This window comes from Chiloscyllium plagiosum, chromosome 11 (assembly GCF_004010195.1).
Source record: "Chiloscyllium plagiosum isolate BGI_BamShark_2017 chromosome 11, ASM401019v2, whole genome shotgun sequence".
Taxonomy (NCBI): domain Eukaryota; kingdom Metazoa; phylum Chordata; class Chondrichthyes; order Orectolobiformes; family Hemiscylliidae; genus Chiloscyllium; species Chiloscyllium plagiosum.
Window position 1 is genome coordinate 90,397,726 of NC_057720.1, and position 8,952 is coordinate 90,406,677.

The following is an 8,952-nucleotide window of genomic DNA, read 5'->3' on the forward strand; positions in this document are numbered from 1 at the left end:
CTATGTGCCAGCAGCAAGCCATACATCTCACTTCTGATCAGAAAATACACCCACGGGACGCAATCTGATGGAAACATCTGCCAAAATTGCCTATATCAGGACACAGAGTGTGAAGCGATTACATTGACATCACATTTGTAAATCGACCTTTCAATCTCTGTTTCACGGTCTGATTCCTGGACATCATTGGACGTGTCTCTCGACCATGTAACAAGCTCATTCGATTCACTAACGTCTGGGACATATCGACTGCACCTTTTCATGTCTTTGATCATGTACTGCTTGTTACTCTCTCTTCAGATTTAATGTTCCTGGTTTTAGATTCTGTCTTCTGTATCCATCACCTCCCCAGCTGAATACATTCTGTTTGATCTATTTCCTAGATTTTGATCAACGTAAACAAATAATACAGTTTTGTACAGACAGGTATGTCGGTGTGTCAGATTAACAGAATCAATATATGGAGAGATCACCTTGGCTGTATCTAATTCTGACCGACATTGAATTCAAATAAAGCACAGCACTGTATGGTTTCAAAGTTTGCAAATCCTCTCCCTTTGAAAGAGCTTGTTCTAACGGATAATTATTTTCTTGATTCTATCAGAAACTATGACTAAAAATCCCTATTTTAACAAAGTTTCAAATATTATTAAAAGTTGCAACACTGGCATTTCCTACAGTGAGCTTTGTGGTGTTTAAATGTTCTGATCAAAAAGAAGACTTAAACATTGGTTTCTCCGAGTGCCCAGCCGTTGCCCTTGCAGTTCCATAATAACTGCAAGCTATTGATAAGCCCCAGAATGAACAGAATGTCCAGGTTCTGTAAACATCCAAACACCATGATGTAGGCCTTGAAGCTCTCCGTTTCCTCCTGTCACGCCAACCCAAGCAGTACCCTTCCACTCACACTCTCATTCATTTGGCTGAACTGCTCAACCCTCAACTACATTTCCTTCCAATCCTCCTACTTCCTCCAAAGAAAAGGGGTGCCATGGACACCTGTATGGACCCCAGCTATGCCTGCCTCTTCGTCAGATATATGGAACAGTCAATCATCCACAGCTACACCGGTATCATTGCCCACGTTTACCTCTGCTACATTGATGTCTGTATCAATGTCACCTCATGCTACCACTAGGAGGTTGGACAGTTCATTAACTTCACTAAAACCTTCCACCCTGATCTAAACTTCACAGGGACCATCTCAGACACCTCTGTCCCTTTCCTAGACCTCTCCACCTCAATCTTCAGTGACTGACTAAACATATACTGCAAGTCCACTGACTCCCACAGCTACCTGGACTACACCTCCTCCCACCCGACCTCCTGTAAAAATGCCATCCCTTTTTGTCAATTCCTCTGCCTCCACTGCATCTGCTCCCAGGAGGACCAGTTCCACCTTAAAACATCCCAGATAATCTCCTTTTTCAAAGACAGCAATTTCCACCCCCACGTGGTTGACGATGCACTTGAACCCCACCCCTACAATTGCAACAGGGAGCCCTCCTGGTCCTCACCTTCCACCGCACCAACCTTGTCCCTCCGCGACTCCCTCGTCAGGCCCATGCCCCTCCATCAGCCCACTCCCCACCCCTGTCACCTTCCCCTGCCACCACAGGAAGTGCAGAACCTGCGCCCACACCTCCCCCCCTCACCTCCGACAAAGCCCCAGATGATCCTTCCACATCCCAGAGAAATTTACCTATACGTCCACAAATGTCATCCACTGTGTCTGTTCCACCTGATGTGGTCTCCTCTACATCAGGGAGACAGAACACTTACTTGCGGATCATTTCAGAGAACATCTCTGGGACACCCGCGCCAACCAACCCCACGGCCCCGTGGCTGAACACTTTAACTCCCTCTCCCACTCCACCAAGAACAGGATGGTCATATTCTGTTCATTTCCAAAGAATAAATACAAACTAACCGAGCCTGAATTTGGGATGATATTAACAGGAAGGGGAAGCCCTAAATTAGTTTTTTGATTCTGTCTTTACAAAAGAAACGAACTTTGTAGTGAATGAAACCTTTGAAGAGCAGGTGTGCATGCTGGAATGGATAGAGATAGAGGAAGCTGATGGGCTGAAAATTTTGTCAAACATTAAGATTGACAAGTCGCCAGGCCCGGATAAGATTTGTCCTCGGCTGCTTTGGGAAACGAGAAATGCAATTGCTTCGCCGCTTGTGAAGAACTTTGCATCCTCGCTCTCCACTGGAGTTGTACCTGAGGACTGGAGAGAGGCAAATGTAATTCCTCTCTTCAAGAAAGGAAATAGTGAAATCCCGGCAATTACAGACTAGTAAGTCCCACATCAGTCATCTGCAAGGTGTTAGAAAGGATTCTGAGGGATAGGATTTATGACCATCTGGAAGAGCATGGCTTGATTAAATGCAGTCAACACGCCTTTGTGAGGTGCAGGTCATGCCTCACAAACCTTATCGAGTTCTTTGAGGATGTGACAAGAAAAGTTGATGAGGGTCGAGCTGTGGATGTGGTGTATATGGCATTTATTAAGGTTCCCCATGGTAGGCTCATTCAGAAGGTCAGGAGGAATGGGATACAGGGGAACTTAGCTGTATGGATACCGAATTGGCTGGCCAACAGAAGACAGCGAGTGGTAGTAGAAGGAAAATATTCTGCCTGGAAGTGGTGAGTGGTGTTCCACAGTGGTGTCCTTGGGCCTCTACTGTTTGTAATTTTTGTAATGACTTGGATGAGGGTATTGAAGGATGGGTCAGCAAGTTTGCAGACAACAAAAATTGTTGGAGGTGTCGTTGACAGCTGTTGTAGGCTGCAGCGGGACATTGACAGGTTGCAGAGATCGGCTGAGAGGTGGCAGTTGGAGTTCAACCTGGATAAATGCGAGATGATTCATTTTGGAAGGTCGAATTTGAAAGCTGAGTACAGGATTAAGGATAGGATTCTTGGCAGTGTGGAGGAACAGAGGGATCTTGGTGTGCAAGTACATAGATCCCTTAAAATGGCCACCCGAGTGGACAGTGTTGTTAAGAAAGCATACGGTGTTTTGTCTTTCATTAACAGGGGGATTGAGTTTAAGAGTCATGAGATCTTGTTGCAGCTCTATAAAACATTGGTTAGACCACACTTGGAATACTGTGTCCAGTTCTGTTCGCCCTATTACAGTAAAAATGTGGATGCTTTGGAGAGGGTTCAGAGGCGATTTACAAGGATGTGCCTGGACTGGAGGGTTTATCTTATGAAGAGAAGTTGACTGAGCCTGGACGTTTTTCTTTAGAGAAAAGGAGGAGGAGGAGAGGGGACCTAATTGAGATATACAAGATAATGAGAGGCATAGATAGAGTCGATAGCCAGAGACGGAGGAAAGTATAGAGGGGATGTCAGAGGAGGGTTCTTTACACAGAGAGTTGTGAGAGCATGGAATGCGTTGCCAGCAGCAGTTGTGGAAGCAAGGTCACTGGGGATATTTAAGAGACTACTGGACATGCATATGTCACAGAATGTGAGGGTGCATACATGAGGATCAGTGGTTGGCACAACATCGTGGGCTGAAGGGCCTGTTCTGTGCTGTATTGTTCTATGTTCTATCACTATGGCTCTTCCTTGAGGCCAAAAAAAATTGACACTTTGATCAATGATTTCTAAAATTTGCTCGCATATCTGTTGTGAAGGACATTTTCAAATAACTTGAAGTGCAAATGGTTGACATCAATCGGAATACAGTAACATTTCATGTCTTACCCCACACAAAAAAATCAAGCAAGTTTGTTGTCACGAGTTGCTCTAAGCAAGTCTATGATGGACTGTTTTATCAAACAAAATCATTTCCAGTGTTGTGAGGGCTCGTCTATCTTCTGTGCAATGGTCTGAATTATGTGATTGACTGCAGATGAAACTGGCTGCTCTGGATAAAAGTACAGTTTGTGCCTTTCACATTGTTAATGTATATTGCTGACTTTAATTGAATAAAGTGATGTTGTCCCAGGCATTGTCTGGCACCATTAACTAGACCATTAATTTCCACATCACTAGCCGGAGTGTCAGGTGGAGTTTATTGATATCATTGAAACGAAGGCTTGGAATATTTCCAGTATGAATCATGTGAATTAGAGCCTCAGAACGAGACAAAGTAGGAAAGATGAATTTAGAGTAGTAGAAAGTTTTCACGACAGAGAGAGATCACTTCAGCCATCGCACCTGTATCACGTGAAAACAGAGCCTTCCAGCCAACATCCACTTCATAGCATGTTGTCCATAATCCTGGAGGTGATAGCACTTGAAGTAAACATTCGGGAACATTGTGTAGGGTATAATCTATTATTAACATAGATATGATCTCCAATGCTGTAAATCCTGGATTTTGGGGGAAATGTCAGCACAGTTTTGTGAAGGGTAGGTCGTGCCTAACGAATCCTGTTGACTTTTTTGACAAAGTGACCAAACAGGTAGATGAGAGTAAACCGGTTGATGTGGTGTATATGGATTTCAGCAAGGCGTTCAATAAGTTTCCCCACAGTAGGCTATTATACAAAATGCTGAGGAATGGGATTGTGGGAACCATAGCAGTTTGAATCAGTAATTGGCTTGCTGACAGAAAACAGAGGGTTGTAGTTGATGGAACATGTTTATCTTGGTATCCAGTTACTAGCGATGTACCGCAAGGGTCGGTATTGGGTCCACTGTTGTTCGTCATTTTTATAAATGACCTGGATGAGGGATGAGAAGGGTGGGTTAGTAAATTTGCGGACAACACTAAGTTCAGTGGAGTTGTGGATAGTGATGTAGGTTGTAGTAGGTTGCAGAGAGACATAGATAGGATGCAGAGCTGGGCTGAGAGGCGGCAAATGGAGTTTAATGTGGAGGTGATACACTTTGGACGGAGTAATTGGAATGCAAAATACTGGGCGAATGGTAAGATTCTTGGGAGTGCAGATGAGCAGCGAGATCTCGGTATCCATGTACACAGATCCCTGAAAGTTGCCACCCAGATTGACAGGGTTGTTAAGAAGGCAATAAGTGTTTTGGCCTTTATTAATAGAGGGATTGAGTTCCGGAACCAGGAGGTTATGCTGCAGCTGTACAAAGCTCTGGTATGGCCACACTTGGAGTATTGTGTACAGTTCTGGTCACTGCATTATAAGAAGGATGTGGAAGCTTTGGAAAGGGTGCAGAGGAGATTTACTAGGATGTTGCCTGGTATGGAAGGAATATCTTACGAGGAAAGGCTGAGGGCCTTGAGGCTGTTCTCGTTAGAGAGAAGAAGGTTCAGAGGTGACTTAATAGAGATATATAAGATAATCAGAGGGTTAGATAGGGTGGACAGGGAGAGCCTTTTTCCAAGCATGGGAACGGCAAACACGAGGGGACACGACTTTAAAGTGAGGGGAGATAGGTATAAGACAGATGTCAAAGGTAGTTTCTTTGCTCAGAGAGTACTAAGGATGTGGAATGCTTTGCCTGCAACGGCAGTGGATTCGCCAAGTTTAAGTGCATTTAAGTCGTCATTGGACAGGCAAATGGACGTACATGGAATATTGTAGGTGGGATGGGCTTCAGATTAGTATGACAGGGCGGCGCAATATCGAGGGCTGAAGGGCCTGTACTGTGCTGTAATGTTCTATGTTCTAAGTAGGGGCAGAACTGTATAAATATTCAAACAGTTGGTGCAGCCCGGAGGAGCTGATAGGCCCATTTCTAAACGCTGTTTCTCAGGACATTTTGACTATTCTTGACTTAATATCATTATAAACTGACATGGAAAAATGCAAACATGTTCCCCAGAAATGCTGTCAGCAATATACTTTTATTCAGCCAAGATCAGTAACATGAATTAAGAAAGTTTAAAGAAAAACTTTCTTTTAACTAATTATTGACAACATGGATTTCACAAAGTGCAAAGTACGGGAGGGAAGGGTGGGGGGTGGGGTTGGGTGATGTTCACTATTCCCTGATGTCTGGTTGCGTTTGTGAGCAACAGGTAAACCTGTGAACCAGATTCAGGATGCCACTGCAGGTATTTCAGCAGATACTGTGTACACGGCATTCTCCTATAAATCAGCAATGTCATGAACATTTATTTTTTATGGTGTTTGAAGCCGAATAAAATTGAACAATATGTTGGCACAACTTGCTTTCATTTCTTTGAACTAGTATCAAGGGACGCTCTCTGTGGACCAGGGGTGGCAGGAGGATCTTTAACAGCAGAATGTGAGGGAACAGAATCACGGTTGGAAATCCAGATAGACTGGAACTTTTTTTCACTGGAGGGGGAGAGTTCGCGGGGCGGGGTGGGGGGGGGGGGGTGACCTCATATAAGTTTATAAAGCCCTGAGTGGAAAGGTGAATGGCTCTAATTGACATGATTCATACTGGAAATGTACGAAGCTTTTGTTTCAAAAATATCACATATTAATAAACTCCACCTGACACTCCGGCTAGTGATGTGGAAATTAATGGTCTAATTAATGGTGCCAGATGATGCCTGGGACAACATCTTTTATTCAACTAAAGTCAGCAGTTTCCATTAACAATGTGAAAGGCACAAACAGTACTTTTACCCAGATCAGCCAGTTTCATCTGCAGTCAGACACAACTTAAAATTCAGACCATTGCACAAAAGATAGACGAACCCTCACAACATTGGAAATGATTTTGTTTGATAAAAGAATCCATCGTCGACTTCCTCAGAGCAACTCGTGTCAACAAACGTGCTTGTTTCTTTTGTGTGGGGTAACACATGAAATGTTACTTTAATCCGATTGATGTGAATCATTTGCACTTCAGAGGTTATTTGAAAACATCCTTCACAACAGATATGTGAGTAAATTTTAGAAATCATTGATCAAAGAGGGCAATCTTTTTTTTTAACTCAATGATGATCCATAGTGATATTTTGTAAATGTTTGGAGCTGGGATTGTTTTCAATTTTTGACTAAGACATTGGCGTATTTCCCCTATGGTGGGGGATTTCAATAATAGGGAACATGTTTTTACAGTGAGAAGAGAAAAAAGTTTTTAAAATTGTACCAGTGACAACCTTTTACACAGAGAATGGTTTGTGTGTGGGATGATTTAAGGTGGATACTTCCAACCTTTAGAAGACATTTGGATAAGTGAATGAATATCAAATGTTTGGAAGGATATGGGCCAAGTACACACAGGTTGGATTAGTTTAGTTTGGGATAATGACTGACATGGACTGGTTGGACCGAAGTGTCTGTTTCCATGCTGTATCACTCCATGACTCTATGACTATTTATCATTTTTTCTCAATATTAAACAGTGCTGTCGTGATGCTCGAATGAACTGTTGATGTTTAGGTTGTGTTTGAGACTCTGCGAATATTTCCTTCAATGAGAGGAGGGACTAGTTCTCCAAGTTGCCCAACTAAAAAAATAAACTTTTCTCCAGCAATGTTGCTGAGTAGAGTTGTTTCTGCTGAGGCAGTGGTTATGGTTTGCAGTTGGCTTTCCACCAACTGGTCAACAGTGAGACGAAATATCTTTAATCCACTGTAGAAACTCCACCTCCTTCCAGTAAATGAAACTGGGTGCTCAAGGACCTTTTCTGCAGTCAGCTTAATTGCTGCCAACTATTGTATCTGGCCGATTAAAGGGAAAATGAATCGACTAAAGTAAAATCCTACCACACAAGCTATATTTTCCCATTTACTCACAATGGACACATTTCACTTGGCATTTCTTCGTTAAAAAGGAAAGTCACTGAATACAGCATTCACTGTATGACTATCAGAAAACAGGACATTGAATGCAATGACATTCTGGTTAGTTCAGCCTGTTTATTGAGTATCTTTAAAGCTCCTGAATATGAAGTTAATGGATCCAAAATCCCATATTGCAGGAACATTTGTTATCATCTCAAAGTAAATTAACAAACTTGAATTGGTTCAAACTCGCATCACTTGTTGCACTATTCTCTGATTCATGCATCTCGTTAAAACTGAGTGGCCCTTTATACATGATTAATACTAGTGTAGAGAAACCGCAAATTTTTGCTGATTTTTATGATTTACCTGCCCCTGTCAGAGCTATCAGTGAGCAGAGAAATGTACTGTTTATGACCTACATTCGTGGTAATGATTATTGTAATACTCTTTAATTTAACCAAACACTCCTGATGTACCCAGACAGTTACCTGCAATGGTTTAGATGTTGATGATTAAAAAAAAACGTATGGACTGTTCTGTTCTAGTTCATTAGATGCTCTTTCAAAAGTTTACCTAGGTGTTATGTATGGAAATGTGTTGCTGGAAAAGCACAGCAGGTCAGGCAGCATCCAGGGAACAGGAGAATCGACGTTTCGGGCATGAGCCCTTCTTCAGGAATGAGGCCCTCATTCCTGAAGAAGGGCTTATGCCCGAAACGTCGATTCTCCTGTTCCCTGAATGCTGCCTGACCTGCTGCGCTTTTCCAGCAACACATTTCCAGCTCTGATCTCCAGCAATCTGCAACACCTCACTTTCTCCCCTAGGTGTTATGTATCACTGCCAACTCACTTTTTGTTTCTCAGGCACACACTTTTCCTTTACTATGCATTTTGAAAAAAAAAAGATGCAAGGAGAGACATTCTGCAATGTAAGGAGATGCTTCTAATGTCCGGATCGAAACTGCTTAGGGACATACACTCACATTCTGAACATAATCACTTTAGACATGCTCCATATTATGCTGCCTAAATTGAATTTAGAAACACAGATTAGAAAAATGGTATATTATTTTGTAATGTGAGAGAGACTTTGAGTGACAGCAAAAATAAAGTCACTAATTTTGTTGGCTAATAATATTATTGAAGTTCTTTTTAGCTTTATTTATTTATTTTTTAACCCCCGCACTACCACCTAAGTGCAGTAGTGCTTATTTTTTTCCCCAGCAACCATGGTGTGTGTGTGCAGGTGTGAGACACAGTGAATGACACAAAGTGCACGAATCTGTATTCAATTTCCACCACCA